This window comes from Chiloscyllium punctatum, chromosome 14, assembly GCF_047496795.1.
Source record: "Chiloscyllium punctatum isolate Juve2018m chromosome 14, sChiPun1.3, whole genome shotgun sequence".
NCBI classification, from domain to species: Eukaryota; Metazoa; Chordata; class Chondrichthyes; order Orectolobiformes; family Hemiscylliidae; genus Chiloscyllium; species Chiloscyllium punctatum.
Window position 1 is genome coordinate 97,750,872 of NC_092752.1, and position 19,262 is coordinate 97,770,133.

Consider the following 19,262-nt stretch of genomic DNA (forward strand, 5'->3'; position numbering starts at 1 on the left):
AACAACAGCAGGTTTGCAAAGTAAAACCAGAATACATCAGAATAAGCATTTTTTAAGCATTTGTTTGCTCGAATTCTTTAAAGATGTGACATGCAAAAGTTAGACAACGGGGATCCTGGAGAAGTAAAGTACCTGGACATTGAAAAGGCATTGATTAAACGCTGCACAAAATATTAAGCTGTAAAATAAGAGGACATGGGTTTGGGAGGAAGTTATTCACCTTGATAGTGGGCTGGTGAGCCAACAAAATGCAGAGAGATAGAATAGTCGTTTCGTAAGTCGTTGGCAACGTTTGGGGTTCCATAGAGTTCAGACCGCATGATCTGACAATTTACCATCCACAGCGACATTTTCAGCTGACACTAAAGCAAGTGGAAAAGTAGGTTGATGTAATGAAGATGTAAAACATTTCCAAATGGGCATGAACAGTTTAGATGAATGTGCCAACATCTGGAAGCAAAAACTTAACGAGGATATTCCCCAGAGGAATCCAACATGTTATGGAAATGGACAGCAACTTCAGAGTGCTTACTTGCAGAGGCATCTGGGTGTCCTTGTGCAGATCACAGAAAACTCACATGCAGGTACAGCAGGGAATGGGAAAAGCAAGTGCATTTTCAGCATTTACTTATAAAAGTATAGAATATAAATAGAGGGAAGAATTACTGCAACTCTGCAAGATATTAGTGAGATGGCAACTGACGTTACTGTGTTCAGGTTTGTTGTCCTGACTGCAGGAGTGATGTTGCTTCAACAAAGGCAGTTCAGAACAAGTTCATTAGATTGATTCCAGAGATGAATTTGTCTTTTGAAGTGAGTTCGAGCAGTTCAGGCTGATGCACTCGAGGTTTAGAAGAATGAGTGAAGACCTCATTGAGGCCTGAAGGATGTTAAAAACGATTGACGATGTGGGTATGGAGTGGATATTTCCTCATCTAGGGCAAACTAGAACAAGAGATCATGGTTTTGGGATTAGGCAGAGCAGATTTAAAACAGGGGTGAGGAGAACTTACTTCTCTCAAAGGGTTGTGAGTCTGTGTAGTTCACAGTCCCAGTGTGCAGGGGATGCTGGGACGTTGAGTAAATGAAGGGATATGGAGAGCAGGCAGGGGAATGGAACTGAGCCGGCGATGACATCAGTCATGTTTGTAGTCAATGGCGGAACAGGCTCGAGGGGCTCGATAGTTCCTCTTTCTTATTCAGCCCTTCGACTGTGCTCCACAGGAACAGGGGAGGACTGGTTATCTTTCAGGAAGCAGGCACTCTGGATAAATCAGTCTTAATCAGTTTTTCAGAACGTAACAGTGGAGTGCTGGGTCCTCAACTACTTACAATCGGTATCAATGATCAGGATGGTAGAACAGATGAACTGCTACTAGGTTTAGTGATGACTCTCAGGTAAGCAAGACATTAAATTATCAAGAGAATGTGGAGAGTCTGCAAATGGATATGGACAGGTAAAGTCAATGAATAATACTTTCCCAAGTGGAACATAACGGAATGTATAACCTGCCAGCTTTTTCAGGAAGAATGGAAGGCAGTATGTTACTGAAATGGAGAGGGATTACTCAACATAGTGATACAGTGTGTTCTGGAGGGTTTATTCTAACCCATTCAGACATGGGAAGTGTTGCTCCATCTCCCTAATGGTCTTCTCCCTGACATTCCCAATGGTCCTATTGCTCTCAGTACACATGGGATATTTTGATGTGGTTCGTTGGCGGAGGGGAGTGGTGAGGGGGAGGCTGTTTTGAGCTGTGTATCAAGGCCCGAGAGACTATCCTTTCTTTCCGAATGGAGATCCAAAGACGATGGGAATGGCTGACTGCTTCTGAATGAAGATGCAGTGGCACCTGCCAGGACAGTGAGTATTCACCAACAGGATGCCATGTGCATGGGCACACTGTAACATTAATGGAGTGAGATTTTCTTCATTTCCTCTAGATCTCCTCATTATCATGGGGAGCCCACAGAGCCAAGTACATCATCGGGAATCCTGGTATACTGAGAAAACATGGATACACCTGGAAGCTCTCTGCTCAGAGAGAAAACATTCACCTCATCCACAATATATATCCTCCATCACCAAATGGTGGCATTGATGTTCAGATTAGATTACATACAGTGTGGAAACAGGCCCTTCGGCCCAACAGTTCCAGAACGAACCGCTGAAGAGCAACCCACCCAGACCCAGTCCCCTACATTTACTCCTTCACCTAACAGTACGGGCAATTTAGAACATAGATAGAACATAGAACATAGAACAGTACAGCACAAAACAGACCCTTCAGCCCATGATGTTGTGCCGACCATTGGTCCTCATGTATGCACCCTCAAATTTCTGTGACCATATGCATGCCCAGCAGTCTCTTAAATGTCCCCAATGACCCTGCCTCCACAACTGTTGCTGGCAACGCAATCCATGGTCTCACAACTCTGTGTGTAAAGAACCCGTCTCTGACAGCCCCTCTATACTTTCCTCCAACCAGCGTAAAACAATGACCCCTCGTGTTAGTCATTTCTGCCCTGGGAAATAGTCTCTGGCTATCGACTCTATCTATGCCTCTTATTATCTTGTATACCTCAATTAGTTCCCCTCTTCTCCTCCTTTTCTCCAATGAGAAAAGTCCGAGCTCAGTCAACCTCTCTTCATAGGATAAGCCCTCCAGTCCAGGCAGCATCCTGGTAAACTTCCTCTGAACCCTCTCCAAAACATCCACATCTTTCTTATAGTAGGGCGACCAGAACTGGATGCAGTATTCCAAGTGCGGTCGAACCAAAGTTTTATAGAGCTGCAACAAGATCTCACGACTCTTAAACTCAATACCCCTGTTAATGAAACACAAAACACAATATGCTTTCTTAACAACCCTGTCCACTTGGGTGCCATTTTAAGGGATCTATGTACCTGCATCCCAAGATCCCACTGTTCCTCCACACTGCCAAGAATTCTATCCTTAATCCTGTACTCAGCTTTCAAATTCGACCTTCCAAAATGCATCACCTCGCATTTATCCAGGTTGAACTCCATCTGTCAACTCTCAGCCCATTTCTGCATCCTGTCAATGTCCCGCTGCAGCCTACAACAGTCCTCTATACTATCATCGACACCTCCAACCTTTTCGTCGTCTGCAAACTTGCTGACCCATCCTTCAATCCCCTCATCCAAGTCATTAATAAAAGTTACAAACAATAGAGGCCTAAGGACAGAGCCCTGTGGAATACCACTCACCACAGACTTCCAGGCAGAATATTTTCCTTCTACTACCACTCGCTGTCTTCTGTTGGCCAGCCAATTCTGTATCCAGACAGCGATGTCCCCCTGAATCCCATTCCTCTTGACCTTCTGAATGAGCCTACCATGGGGAACTTTATCAAATGCCTTGCTGAAGTCCATAAACACCACATCCACAGCTCGACCCTCATCAACTTTTCTAGTCACATCCTCAAAGAATTTGATAAGATTTGTGAGGCATGACCTGCCCCTCACAAAGTCATGTTGACTGTATTTAATCAAGCCATGCTCTTCAAGATGGTCATAAATCCTATCCCTCAGAATCCTTTCTAACACCTTGCAGATGACAGACGTGAGACATACTGGCCTGTAATTGCCGGGGATTTCCCTATTTCCATTCTTGAAGAGTTGAATTATATTTGCCTCTCTCCAATCCTCAGGTACGACTCTAGTGGAGAGCGAGGATGAAAAGATCTTCGCAAGTGGCGAAGCAATTGCATTTCTCGTTTCCCAAAGCAGCCAAGGAGAAATCTGGTCCGGGCCTGGCGACTTGTTAATCTTAATGTTTGACAAAATTTTCAGCACATCAGCTTCCTTTATCTCTATCCATTTCAGGATGCACACCTGCTCTTCAAAGGTTTCATTCACTGCAAAGTTCGTTTCTTTCGTAAAGACAGAAGCAAAAAACTCATTTAGGCCTTCCCCTACCTCCTCAGACACCACACACAGATTTCCTATGCTATCCCTTATCGTGCCTACTCTTTCTTTGACCATTCTCTTATTCCTCACATAAGTGTAAAATACCTTTGTGTTCTTCCTAATCCGTTCTGCCAAGCCTTTCTCCTGCCCCCTCCTGGCTCTCCTCAGACCATTTTTAAGCTCTTTCATTGCCTGCTTGTAATCCTCTAGAGCTGAGCTTGACCCTAGCTTCCTCCACATTAAGTAAGCTACCTTCTCCCTTTTAAGGAGAAGCTCCACCGCTCTCATCAACCAAGGTTCCTTTATCTTACCCCTTCTTGCCTTTCTCAGAGGAACATATTTATTCATCACTTGCAACAACTGTTCCTTAAACAGTCTCCACATGTCTATAGTGCCTTTACCAAGGAACATTTGCTCCAATCCATGCTTCCTAACTGATGTCTAATCGCATCATAGTTTCCTCTTCCCCAATTAAGTATCCTCCCATTTTGCCTAATCCTCTCCTTCAGCATAGCTATGTAGAGGCATTTGCGGTCACTATCACCAAAATGCTCTCCCACCACATGACCTGATACCTGCCCCGGCTCGTTTCCGAGCACCAAGTCTAGAATGGCCTCTCTCCTCATCGGCCTGTCAACGTACTGAGTTCGGAAACCCTGCTGAACACACCTTACAAAAACAGCTCCATTCAAATCTTCTGCTCGCTGGTGATTCCAATCAATATTGGGAAAGTTAAAGTCACCCATTACAATTACCCAACTACGTCCACACTTTTCCAATATCTGCCGAGCGATGCTTTCTCCCATCTCCCTGCTGCTATTGGGGGGCCTGTAGTAAACCCTAAAGAGGTGACTGCTCACTTGCTGTTCCTAATTTCCACCCATACTGACTCGGTAGGCAGATCTTCCTCGAGAATGGAAGTTTCTGTAGCTGTGATACCCTCTCTGACTAGTAGTGCTACACCCCCTCCTCTCCCCCCCCTCCCTATTATTTTTAAATGCTCTAAACCCTGGAACATCCAGCAACAATTCCTGCCCCTGAGAAACCCATGTCTCTGTTATGGCCACAACATCATAGCACCAGGTACTGATCCATGCTCTAAGTTGGTCACTTTTATTCCTGATACTCCTTGCATTAAAGCAAATACACTTTAACTGATACCTTGGTTCCTTCCCAGGAAAATCCTTCCCACTAGCTGGTCTACCTCTTGCTATTGCCTCATCTGCATCAACTCTCACCTCTGGTATACAGTTCAGATTCCCACCCCCCTACCGTACTATTTTAAACCCTCTCGAACAACGCGAGCAAACCATCTACCCAGGACATTGGACCCCTTCCAGTTCAGATGCAACCCGTCCTTCTTGTACATGTCCCACCTTCCCCAGAAGGCATCCCAATTATCTACATATCTGAAGCCTCCTACACCAGCTGCGCAGCCATGTATTAAGCTGCGCCTACAGGTGAAATTAGGTGAATTTAGCATGGCCAATTCACCCATCCTGTGGGAGGAAACCGAAGCACACACAGTGAACCCACGCACAGAGGGGGAGAATGTCCAAACTCCACGCAGATGGGAATTGAACCCGTGTCTCTAGCGCTGTGAGGCAGCAGTGCTAACAAATGTGCCACCATGGTGCTGGGAGACGATACATATGTCACCCACTCCGGCCTGGAAAGTTCTGGATCATAGAAGCTGAATGAAACAGTGCCCCTAACAGTCACTGGCAGCACAGTCCTCCCCCTGGTGTGAAGCTGCAGGTCGTGTTGAATGAGGTGACATCGCTCTGTGACCAGCTCCTTGTTCAGTCAGGGTCTGCTGCAGGGCTGCTGCAGTCATACTCTGCTCCAGGGTTAAATGCAGCTTGGCAAGCTGTTTCTGGAAAACCCGGGCTGGGTCCAGCAGATACCTTTCCCAAGACACATTCACTCCGTGGTTTCAGAGCACCCCTCTCTGTAGCCTCTGCTCCATTTGGTGTTCATGTTCCAGACCCTGATGCTGTAACTACAGTCCCCGTGCTCCATCCAGAGTTGGGTCACCAAATCCTCAGGTCTCCATGAATATCTGAGGTAGCTCACACCACAACCTCCAGAAAACCATCCCCAGCACCTCCACTAACTTTTCAATAGCAGGAGACAATCAGAAGCCCCTCAGCCACAAGTGTTATGGACCTGACCAGACCCCGTCAAAATATTTTAAGCAGGCATCCTAGACCCTAACTTTTCCTTTTTTAAAATGTAGATGTTAACTGCGTGTTCCAGATGTTTCGCAACTTGTCAACCCACTCAACGTAAAACAAAATGCAATCCATTCAAACGCTCCAATTAAGAAACAATCAAAGAGAAGAATAATTTGGGATAGCTTCTCTACTGGAACACCTATGTTACAATTAGATACAGTGCCTTCTACTAATTAACTGCACTAATACAGTAACATCCCATAAACACACCCCTTGGCAAAAAGGTAAATTCAAACACAGAATCTTATGAGCATTTCTCCAATCCAGGAGGAAGCAACTTTAAGTGAGTTTTCAGAGAGATTAGCAGCTGCAGATCATGCATTGAAACTTCCAAACCTTCTGGGACCCAAGCAGCTTCTGAATGCTGCAGCAAAAACAAAACGAGAAAACCTGGCCACTTCCCTTCCATTGTTCCCAACGCTTTAATAAAACCTAAATGCCTTCTCAGTTATTTACTTAAGCTGTTTTCAGGTGACAGTTCGGCATCTCTGCCTTAAAGACCTCTCTTCAAAAAAAAACACAAGAGAAAATAACCTTTTTTAAATTGAAAAAAAAAAGAAACATCAATATACAAAGATGGTCTCATTTAAACCCTTTATTCTTATTGTTCCAGTAGACTGAAATACATATATATTACATTAACACTAAGTGTGCTAACATTCACAACTCTATTCTATTTCACTCAGTTTACTTCTGCGACTGAACGCCTCTGTTTTTTATCATCTAAGTTTCGACAACTTGTCAGCAAGTACGGGTTCTCGTCCGGTAACCTGTATAACTTCCAAATTGAATGGCAACAATAATAACCTCTGTCTGAACGGACTGGAAGTATTCTCCCTAAATTTGTCCAAAATCGTTCAGGCGTTATGATCAGTAGATATCTTTGTCTTGACACGGTATTGGCAACTTAGATGCTGAAATGTTGTAACATCAACACCAAGCTCAAGGCCTCCTTCCAAATTGTGAAATATTTTACAATTGATGGCGTCACCAGACACTCCAAACAAATTTACAGAATGGAGCACTTCTCATCTCTAACATAGTCCTTCTCAATGACATATCTCCTCATGTCTCAGCTTAAAGGATTTACAAATTCCTGTATGTCTTAATGCGGTAACCTCTTTACCTGCTATGCAACGAAATCTTACACACAGGTATATATTTTAAGATCTTGCACATTCTCCTGAAGACCTCCCAAAAGCCAAACTTTGATTTATGGACCAACTGATGTTAACCAGATTCGAATAATGCCATTTCAACTCTCCACTCTTCCCCAAACGTTCTCACGACTGCAGGAAGTGAGTTTCGGAACTCCTCCAAAGTATGAGTCTGTCTAAGAGTGTCATAGGTTGCTCTGTTTTTAATACCCTGATTCACCTTTCAAAATTACTTTCGTTAATCCTTTCAAACTCAATGTACGTTTAACCAGGGACACAATTTTACATTCTAAATCACTGTCACTGGGCTTCTGGCACAAGTTCATATGCACTTCAATTGTCTTCCTTCACTTTCTCATACTCTCCAGATATCTCTTCCAATCGGGATACAAATACCTCACTCATAATACCGACCAGCTTTGTTTGGATTAACTAAACCCACTTGGTCAGTGGTCAGTGCATTCGTTTAGCCACTTTCTCAAATGCAAATAAAAAGACATCCACATCCTTTTCATCAAATTTAAACAATGCCTGTACATATTTAAACAGATCCCCCTCAGGCCTTTGGCTACCATAGAGTTGTTCATTCTCACTATCCTCCTCATCGAGCCTACCATCTCCCTTCATCTCCACCCTGCTAAGTCGACTTTCCTCTCAAATTGCTAACGTTTGAAGTTGAAACTCTCTTTCTGCTTTTCTTCATTATTTTTCTGTCTTTCTTCTTCCTCTTATTATAATTCTACTTTAAATCATATTTTAAACTGTCTCAATTCCTTTTTGTGTCCAAGCTGCTCCATCTGCAAATAGATTCTAGCTATTTCCAAAGATTCTGATAATCTTTCTGCAAAAGTTTAAATGTCAAGCTACAGCTGTAATTATCTCCTTTTCTCACAGACAAACACAAACTCAACTCCAGCTTGTCTGCCAATCCTAAACACTTTGACTTGCTCACCTTTTGTAAAATCTCCAACTTGACTTTGTCTTCACCCAGAGAACTCTTCGTGACAGAAATAGCCATTACTACACAAAACATTGTACAAACCAACCGAATTCAACACTCACAACAAAAGATACTAACAACTACAAAATGCTGCCTTTGAGCCCAACAATCTCCCTGTGCACATTCTCCCCGTCCCTACGTGGGTTTTCGCCAGGTGCAACAGTTTGCTCCCACAGTACAAATATATGTAGTTTAGGCGAAATGGCATTGTTAAATTTCCCGTAACGTTCAGTGATGTGTAGGTTATTTGACTAGTCAGGGGTAAATATGGAGTAATAGGGGAGGGGAATGTGTCTGGGTAATTTACTCTTCGGAGGGTTGGTGTGAACTTGTTTGGCCAAATGGCCTGCTTCCACACTGTAGGGATTCTAATCCTGAACCCAATTTGGAATTATCGATTTTGAACTGGACAAGTGTTCTCACTTTGCTATGGAACAGACCAGACTGCCTTCACATGATTTAAGATGGTAGCCTGGACACCAACCTTGTGTTAGGTTAGATTCCCAACAGTATGGAAACAGGCCATACAGCCCAACAAGTCCATACTGACCTACCGAAGACGTAACCACCCAGCCCCTCTCCCCTACCCCATATTTACCCCTCACTAATGCACCTAACACTATGGGCAATTTAGCATGGCCAATTCACCTGACCTAAACATCTTTGGATTGTGGGAGGAAACCACTGAACCCAGAGGAAACCCACGCAGCTACAGAGAGAATGTGCAAACTCCACAGAGTCATCAGTGGGAATTGAACCTGGGTCCCTGGTGCTGTCGCCCCACTACCTTTTAGTAAAGGTAGATTTGAAATGGGTGCTCCAGATGTGATGCGACTGGTCAAACCACTCAACCTTAACCAAAACACAATTTATTTAAACACCATAATAAAAAAACATATAAAAAGAAGAGACGTTTAGAATAACTTAACTATTGGAAATCTTAACAGAATGTTAGATACAGTACTTCCCACTAATGAAGAGTTCCAATGTACTAACATCCCATAAACTCGTCCCTTGGCCAAAAGACACATCCAATTCAGGAGGAAACAGTATCAAGACAGATTTCAGAGAGAATACAGCTAGGGATCATTTACTGAAGCATCCAACCCTTCTCCCACCCCAGGCACCTGGTGATTGTTACAGCTCAGCAAACCTGGAAAGTCTGGTCTGAGAGAGCTGGCCATTGTTATCACTAGTTATTTAAAAAAACACCCTAAAAGCCTCCGAAGTTATTTACTTCAGCCGTTTGCAGTACGAAGTTCGGCCTTTACGATCTCTCTTTAAAGAAAAGAAGAAAATAAACTTTTTTTTAAAGTGAGAGCATTGTCAGAGATGTTAGACACCTAGTCTTTTACAATAATACTCAAGGGGATTCCTCATGTTACAGACCACACAATCAGCTCCAAGGGACAAATACCGACGTCAGACGCTCAGTGGGCAGGCACAGAGCATCTTTCAAAGACATGAGTCAAAGTTGCTGTCACCCCTGTCCAACATGGAACACCACATGGGACACACGGGGAAGTGAACAACCGACCGATACGCGCGCGCGCACACACACACACACACACCCCTTTCCAAAATGGAACACCAAATGGGAGTGAATAACAGGCTGTCACACCTCTTTCCCACCTCCCACCTCCCATCCGTGGAACACCACATGGCACACACTGGGAAGTGAACAACAGCCTGACACACACCATTTCATTCCTTCTGAGCTTCACAATGCCAGCACTCAACACACTAGAGAGTTAAAGGCTAGGGAAAGATACAGGGGGATAGAGAGATTCACATTAAAGACAGAAACAGACAATTAACTAACTGAGAGCATGTTGTGGAAATATGGAGAAAAAAGACTGGGTAGTGGGACTAACTGGATAATTGATCTCTTGGAGCGCAAAATTTCAAGAACGAGATCATTGAATAAAGGTATTTTCGGATCAGCTGAAGTGGATTGTTTAATCAAATTCTGAATCGGTTTCACAGAACACTTCAAACAACATACGCTGTGACAAGATGACAGGCCAACATGGAGAGCTGTGCAGACTATGCTCAGTAGACTGGATTATCTGTCCAGCATGAGGAGTATTGAAAACTATACTTAAAAGAAACCAGGTTAAATATGAACAACTGGCAGGGATTTGGATAATCCACACAGAGGGACTGAGTGATGTTTCATGGACAGATGAGTTAAAGTATTTGAGAATTGTAAACTAAAGGCATTGCCAGACACAGTAGCGACAGAGATCATCGTGCACAGGAATGTCAGATGGATGGAAATTTAGTCTGAGTTCGAATCAGACTTGTTTCTGCAGATTTCAACCCGAGGGTTTCAGCAGCAGATTGTTGTCATCATTAAGTCTGTGTTAAACAGTTCAAGGTTTAAACAGCAGATGTACATGCCAGTGAAGTACATTCTGGAACAGTGAATAGTTAAAGTTAATAATGGTCAGGGCATGATGTAAGGAATCAGCTCATGGCCAAAGGGATGACCAATGTTGTGATTTGTCTGGTTTAAACACCACCTGCAGGTTCCCCTCCAAGCCACTCACTACTCTGACTTGGAAATATAACGTTGTTTCTTCACAGTCGTTGGATCAAAATCCTGAAATTCCCTCCCTACCAGCATTATTGGTCAACCGACAGCAAGTGGACTCCAGCGATTCAAGAAGGCAGCTCACCACTACCTTCTCAAGGGCAAATAGAGGGAGGTTATCAATGCTGGCCAGCCAGCGACACCAAAGTCCCAGAAATGAATGAATAAAAATATTGGCCAGATATGAGGTGGAGTCCCAGGAAGGAAACGGAGTTTGTAAACATAATAAAGGACAATGACCTCCATGCTCCCAATATTTAAATAACAAGGTCAGGGAGACAATGGTTCACATCTGAAAGTGAGTAGGTCAACATAGAGACCCATGAGTAACACTGCCAGAAGCAAGTAGGGAGTAGGTAATTGAAAAAGTTCACTGATGCAGTTAGACGTGATCTGCAGAGTGAATATCTGGATTCAGAGTCTCAACATGAACAATAATAGTGGCAAGAAGTGAAGACTATATGAAAGAACAGAAATGCAGTCGTAATTAGTTTAAAGGAAAACATATCTGGACAGTGAGACTTACCAGGAACACCAACGATAGACAGGAGAGGATAATACAAAAATTGAATAATGCGAAGAGCACAATAAATCTGCAAATGCAATGACAACCAATAATAATTTGTAGAATACAACCAAACATAATAGGATAAACTCCTGTCCATTGTTGTAACATTCCAGTCCAAAGTTCTCAGATTCTGATCCATTGTTGGAATATTCAAGTCTAATGTCCTCAGATAATGATCTCTCCTCCCCCACCTCTCTGGAGTTGCTGATCCCTGTTAGTGATGTCGGTGATGTTTCCGCTCATACTATGGCATAACACATTGAATGGAGCCCATTGATCATTAAAAGTTGGAAACGCTCCACTGGGATAATTACAAAACATGGTGACTGACATTAATCAAAGTCACTAAACAAACAAGTTCAATTAATCCTTTCCTTACATAACATTTCACATCACAATAAAAGGGAATATTTACTCAAACTGAATGGAATGGATGAGGGTTACTGATGAATGACCTATAAATCTTGCAGTTTATAAAAAGTTTTCATTTTATGTGGGAGTATTGCCAGAGCACTGTGGGGCTGTATATGTCCCACTCTGTTTATAAAGGAGAAAGGGACAGGGATAAATTAACAGACAAGTTAACTAAGATGTCTAGTGGGGAAATTACGGGATGCATTAACTCAAGGGACAAAATTAGGATTGCAGATGCTGGAGATCAGAGTCGAGAATGTGGTGCTGGAAAAGCACAGGCTGTCAAGCAGCATTGGAGGAGCATTGACATTTCTTGTGTAAGCTTTGTGCCCCAAGGGTACTGAGAGATAAATGGGAAGGGGATAGTGCTGGGGAAGGTAGCTGAGAATATGATAGGTCGATGAAGTTGGGGTTGGAGGTAAAATGTCGGAGAGGAAGGTGGAGTGGATGGGGAGAAGTAAGATGTACAGGTAGGACAGGTCATGGGGCGGTGCTGAATTGGTCGGGTGGATCTGGGATAAGGTGGGGGGAGAGACAATGAGGAAACTGGTGAAATCCATATTGATCCCATGTGATTGCAGGGTCCCAAGGCAGCAGATCAGTATGTCTTCCTCCAGGCATTGGATAGTTAAGGTTTGGCGGTGGAGGATGCCCAGGACCTGAATGTCTATGGCAGAATGGGAGGGGGAGTTATACTGTTCAGCCACGGGGTGGTGGGGTTTGTTGGTGCCGGTGTCCCAGAGATATTCTCTGAAGTGTTCCACACGTTGGGTTCCTGTCTCCCCAATGTCGAGGAGACAACAGGAGCAACGGATACTGTAGGTGACTTGTGTCAGTGCAGGTAAAACTCTGAAGGATGATGAAGGATCCTTTGGGGTCTCGGACAAAGGTTATGGTCCTGGTTTTCCAATTTGTGCGGTGGCAGTAGAAGGTGTCAGGAGTGAAGGCTGGGTTGGTGGGTGGTGTGGAACTGTCAAAGGAGTCACGCTGGGAATGTTCTTTATGGAAAGCAGATCAGGGTGGGATGGGAAATATGTCCATGGTAGTGGGGTCTGTCTGTAGGTGGCGCAAATGAGGGAAGATAATGCGTTGTATCTAGAGGTTTGGTGGGATGGAAGTTAAGGAACGGGGTGTTCTTTTACTGTTGAGTTTGGAGGGGTGGGATTCGAAGGCGGAGGTGTGGGAATTGGATGAGATGCACTGGATGGCATCGTCGACCATGCGGGAGGGTAAATTGCTGTCTTTGAAGAAGGAGGCCTTCTGGGATATATACTGGGTTCAAAGAGTGGTGCAGGAAAAACACAACAGGTCAGGCAGCAGTCGAGGAGCTGGAAACTTCGACGATTACACACTCTCAACTCTAATCTCTCGCATCTACAATACTCACTTTCGCTAGTTTTAGTCACTTCTGTAATACTGCCTTTAATTCTGTTCACACTGCCACAGGAAAGATGTTGTTAAACTTGAAAGCATGCAGAAAAGATTTCCAAGTATATTGACTATGTTGTGTAGAGTGGTGGTGGCGAGTGATGTTGAGCTACATGGAGAGTATGAATGGGCTGGGGCTATGTTCCCTGGAGCACTGGTTCTGAGGAGTGACCTTACTGAGGCTTATTGTGATGAATTCCGATGCTCCAGGATAGGCAAGGCCAAAGGCCAGGGAAATAGACAGAATAGTTATTCACATTGAAACTGGACAATTACTCACGGGACAACACGTTGCTGAACTATGGAGTTCGACTGAAGAATGGGACTGGCTGGCGGAGTCAGAATTTGGAGGGTCCAATCACATGATTGCGAACAAAAATAAAGGCATTGCCATATCAACTGAAAGGATCAGTTATATCACATTCTCAATCCACCTCACAGAACCAGACCAGACACTATAAACCCAGAGGAGATATCAGTTCAGCATGGAGCACTGTGCAGACCAGGCGAGTGTACTGCTGAACACCACCCCGCAATCAGTCCAAAGCGGAACACTGTGCACATTATAGCAGTGCATTGATCTATAAACCCAGATAAGCTTTGTGACCAGGGTGTGGAATTGTGTCCCATTACTCTAGTACATTGCTCAGTAACACTGTGTGAGATCATTGCCCAGTGAGGGGAAACTTGCAGCCCATGCTGGAAGTGACAGGATGTGGAGCTCCCATCCAATTACACCTCCATATCTCCCTTGTGCCATGACAAGGGGGTGCTGTGGGTGTGAACATCACTGCCAGAGAGAGATAGCGGGGAAATCAGTTAAAGTATCAACAAATGGGAGGGGTTTGGGGAATAGACAGAGTGAACGAGATTGAGAGACAGTGTCATGGAAGGATGTGTGCATGGTTCATGAATTCTGAAATGAATAAATTACTACCGTTTCTTGCACCATGAGCCAATGTTTCCAGGAATGATGGGTGAACAAGATATTGGTGTGAGCATGGTCTGAGCTCTCCACCCAGCTCGGTGCAGTATCTGCAATCTGAAGAAATGTCCAGCAATAAAGAACAAGCATCAATAATTTTCCCCGCTCTATCAGGAGCAACACAAATTCCCAGCTTGGCGAACAGAACCACAACAATCAGGATAAGACTTACCATATTCTCTCTGCTCCCTCAAACCCACTGTATATCTGTTACAGCGCCTACCCCCGAACAAGGCTCATGCTCCACCACTCTCACTACTGCATGGAGTCTCTCTCTCTCTCGCTCCACTTTACCTCCCACACAAATAACACTGCATGGATAGAACACTGTGGACCGACTCCCTCTGGACACCACCCCACCTGCAGACTAACAGCAGGACCACCCACTCCCACCCTCCCTCCCACCCTTGCTCCCATTCCAGGAGAAACAGCCTGGAATAGGACAGAAATGGCCAAGCTCGGTGGTGGAGTTCCCGATATCCGTTCCCTACCACCTCCCCCCCCCCCCCCCCACAATGTGGGGAGGAATCTGGTATGAGGCGGAGAGGACCGGGATGCCTCGTGTGGAGACTCTGAAACATCCACGTCCCACCGACCGAGTAAAGAGCAATGTTCAGCGAAGGGAAATTCTCACTTTAAACCCAATGGAAGCTCCGTTTCCCGGGCACAACTTAAAAGCCGTGGCCCTGATGCCATCTCCCTTTTGTGTCGAGCTGGTACAAATGGAATCCCCATGGTCTCAGTGGGCAGGAGGGTGGGCTCACAACACATCGGCACCATCACCTCCCAGGAGGGGAGCACGGAGGCTCCCTCGTACACCTTCTCCTGTAAACAGCTCCGATACTGAAACTAATCTGTGATATTTACTGCTCTCCCCACTTGTCCTGACATCTTCAATAAGATGTGCACATATACAGCCTCTGCTCCTACACGCCTTTATAATCGTCCTGATTTTTATATTGACTTTCCAAGTTAATCCTACCAAGGTGCATCATCTCACACTGATTTGCATTGATCCTGATCTGCCATAAACCTGAAAATACACCAATATGTCACTGTCCTGTTAGAGTTCCACACTGTCCGCCACACACTTTATAATACTTCCAGGTTTGGTATCTGCGAACATTGAAATTGTCATACAGTCACACTCCACACAGAAGTACTGACTCACTCACGATTGTGAGCAAGTACAATATTAACACACTCCCTAATGACAGACTTAAATATTGACATACACCAGACAGAATAATTGAAATATTGACAAGGTCACCGTGGAGCAAAAGAAATACTGACAGACACTCCATGTCTACATTAGTTTCTGTGCATTAGTGAGTGTCTCTCTGTCTCGGTATTAATGTGTGTTTATCTGTGTGTATCAGTGTGAGGCGAGTCTGCAGTCTCTGTGGTGCTTAAAGTGCTTAAAGCCCCGGCATGAGATCTGAGGAAGGGTCCGTCCATTTCTGTCCACAGATGCTGTCAGAACTGCTGAGTTCGCTGTTGCTGTCATTCTCTGCTGGCTTCCCCACATCACTGTACAGGTGGGAGTGGAGGGAAAAAATCATCAGGGATCCAGTTTGGGAGGGACAGAGGGAGGGCAGCATCTCACAACACACAGACACACACACACACACACACACACACACACACACACACACACACACACACACACAGACACACACACACAGACGCACGCATACACATATACAGACACTGACACACATGCACATACAGACACACAGACACAAACACAGACACGCACACAGACACACACACACAAACACACATACACGGACACACAAACACAAACAGTCGCACACACACAGACATACAAACACACACAAACACACATACACGGACACACACAGACACATACACTGACATGCACACACACACTCACAGAAGCAGGCACACACAGATGCAGACATACACACACACATACACAGTGTCAGACACAGACACACATTCACAGGAACAGGCACACACAGATGTCGACACACACACGCAGTCAAACACAGATACATATACAGATGCATACACTCACAGAAACAGACACACACGCAGACACACATACAGCAGCACACAGACACAAACACACATACTGACAGAAACCCCACTCCCACACAAACACACGCACACACACACACCCAGATGCAGAGAGACACAAAGACGCACAAACAGACATACAGAAACGTACACACGCCGACCGACACACATACACACGCGCGCGCACACACACAACACACACAGCCAGATTTCACCAGTTTCATCATTTCCCCTCCCCCCACCTTATTCCAGATCCAACTCTCCAACTCGGCACCTCCTTCTTGAACTGAACTCCATGTCCATCTTCCTTCCCACCTATCCACTCCACCCTCTGCTCCGACCTATCACCTTCACCTTCATTTTACAATCGCCTTCCCAGCTACCTTGCCCCCAGCAGCACCCCCTCACATTTATCCCTCTGTCCCCTTGGCCCACAAGCCTCTTTCCTAATGAAGGGATTATGCTCGATATTTTGACTCTGCTGCTCCTTGGATTCTGCCTTAATGGTTGCGGTTTTTCAGCACCACACTCTTTCAACACGCACACAGACAGACGCAGAAACACACACAGACAGACACAGAAACACACAGACAGACAGAGATACAAACATACATACCGACAGTCGCACAAAGACACAGACAGCCACACTTCCCACCCACGAAGACATCCACCCTTCCCCCCCCACCCCCCGACACACACACAGACACCCAAACTCCCCAGACACGCACACACACAAAGAACAAAGAAGAACAAAGAAAATTTACAGCTCAGGAACAGTCCCTTCGGCCCTTCAAGCCTGAGCCGATCCAAAGGTAATGTCCAAACCTGTCGGTCAATTCCTTAGCATTTGTATCCCTCTGCTCCCCACCTACTCATGCATTTGTCCAGACGCATCTTAACTTAATCTACCATGCCTGCCACTACCCCCTCTGCTGGCAATGCGTTCCAAAAGCCCTCTGAATGAAGTACTTGCCGCGTATATCCCACTTAAACTTTCCACCTCTCATCTTGGAAGCATGACCTCTGTTTATTGAATCCTTCACCCTGGGAAAAAAGCTTGTCTCTATTCAGCCTGTCTATGCCCTTCACGCTTTTGTAAACCTCAATCAGGTCCCCCCTCACTCTCTTTTTTTCTAGTGAACATAAACGTAACCTACTCAACCTCGCTTCATAGCTAGCACCTCCCATACTAGGCAACATCCTCGTAAAGCTTCTCGGCACCCTCTCCAAAGCGTTCACATCCTTTTGGTATTGTGGCGACCAGAACTGTACACAGTATTCTAAATGCGGCTGAACCAATGTCTTGTACAATTTTAACATGACTTGCCAGCTCCTCTACTCAATATCCGGTCCAGTGAAGGCAAGCATGCTATATGCCTTCTTGGCCTCTCTATCCACCTGTGCAGCAACCTCCAGGGTACAATGGACCTGCTTTCCCAGATCTCTCTACCCATCAACTTTTCCCAAGTCTCTTCCATTCATTGTATAATTCACTGTAGAATTAGACTTGCCATCAACTCATATTTACATGGAATGAACTTTATCTGCCAGTTTTCTGCCCAACTCTCCAGTCTATCTATATCCTCTGTATTCTCTGACAGTTCCTTATGTTTTCTGCTACTCGACCAATCTTTGTGTCATCTGCAAACTTGATGATCATACCAACGATGCCCTCTTCTAGATCATTTATGTATATTACAAACAACATGGTCCCAGCACTGACCTCATGTGGAACACCGCTGGTCAACTTTCTCCATTTCGAGAAATTCCCTTCAACTACTATTCTCTGTCGTCTGTTGCTCAACCAGTTCTTTATCCACCTAGTTGCACACCATGTGACTTCACTTTCTCCATTAGTCTACAATGTCTACACCTTACTAAAGTCCATGTATTTGACATCAACAGTGCTTCCTTCATCTAACAACTTGGTTACTTACTCGAACAACTCTATTAAGTTGGTAAGGCCCAATCTCGCCTGCACAAAACCATGTTGCCTATCACTGATAAGCTCATTCTTTTCGAAACTTAAATAGATCCTATCTATTAGTACTCTCTCCAGCATATTCCCCACCACTGACGTCAGGCTCACTGGTCTGTAGTTACCCAGAATACCCCTACTACCCTTCTTATACCCCTTCCCTCGTCGGACTATTGACATACAGCTCAAGACAACTCTCCTGGATGCTTCATCCCGAACTCTGACTCTAAGTGGATCCCAGTTAATGTTAGGAAAATTAAAGTCTCCCTACAAAATTTTGTAGTGTACAAAATCGTATGCAATGACTGCACAAAAACTACATAGGACAAACAGGAAGACAGCTAATGATCCACATCCATGAACACCGACTAGCCATGAAACGACACGACCAGCTATCCTTAATAGCCACACACGCAGATGACAAGCAACATGAGTTCGACAGGGACAACACTACTATTATAGGACAAGCCAAACAGAGAACAGCCAGGGAATTACTAGAGGCATGGCACTTGTCCACAGACTCAATCAACAAGCACATCGACCTGGACCCAATATGCCGGCCACTGCAAAGGACAGCTGGAACTGACAACCGGAAGCAGCAGATTCAAACAATTATAAATGCCGGAGGAAAGATCACAGAAGCGCTTCACAGGAGGCTTCCAAGCACTGAGGATGTCACCTAGACAGGGGACGAAACGTCTGCAACACAAATTCCCAGCTCGGCGAACAGAACCACAACAACAGGCATCCGAGCTACAAATCTTCTCACAAACTTTCTTAATATGTTTGTCGCTGTTGGACAGTGCATTGAATGTAGGAGTTGGAAGATCATATTGCAGCTGTACAGGACATTGGTTAGGCCAATATTGAATACTTCGTGCAATTATGGTCCCGTTATTCGAGGAAAGATGTGGGAAACGTG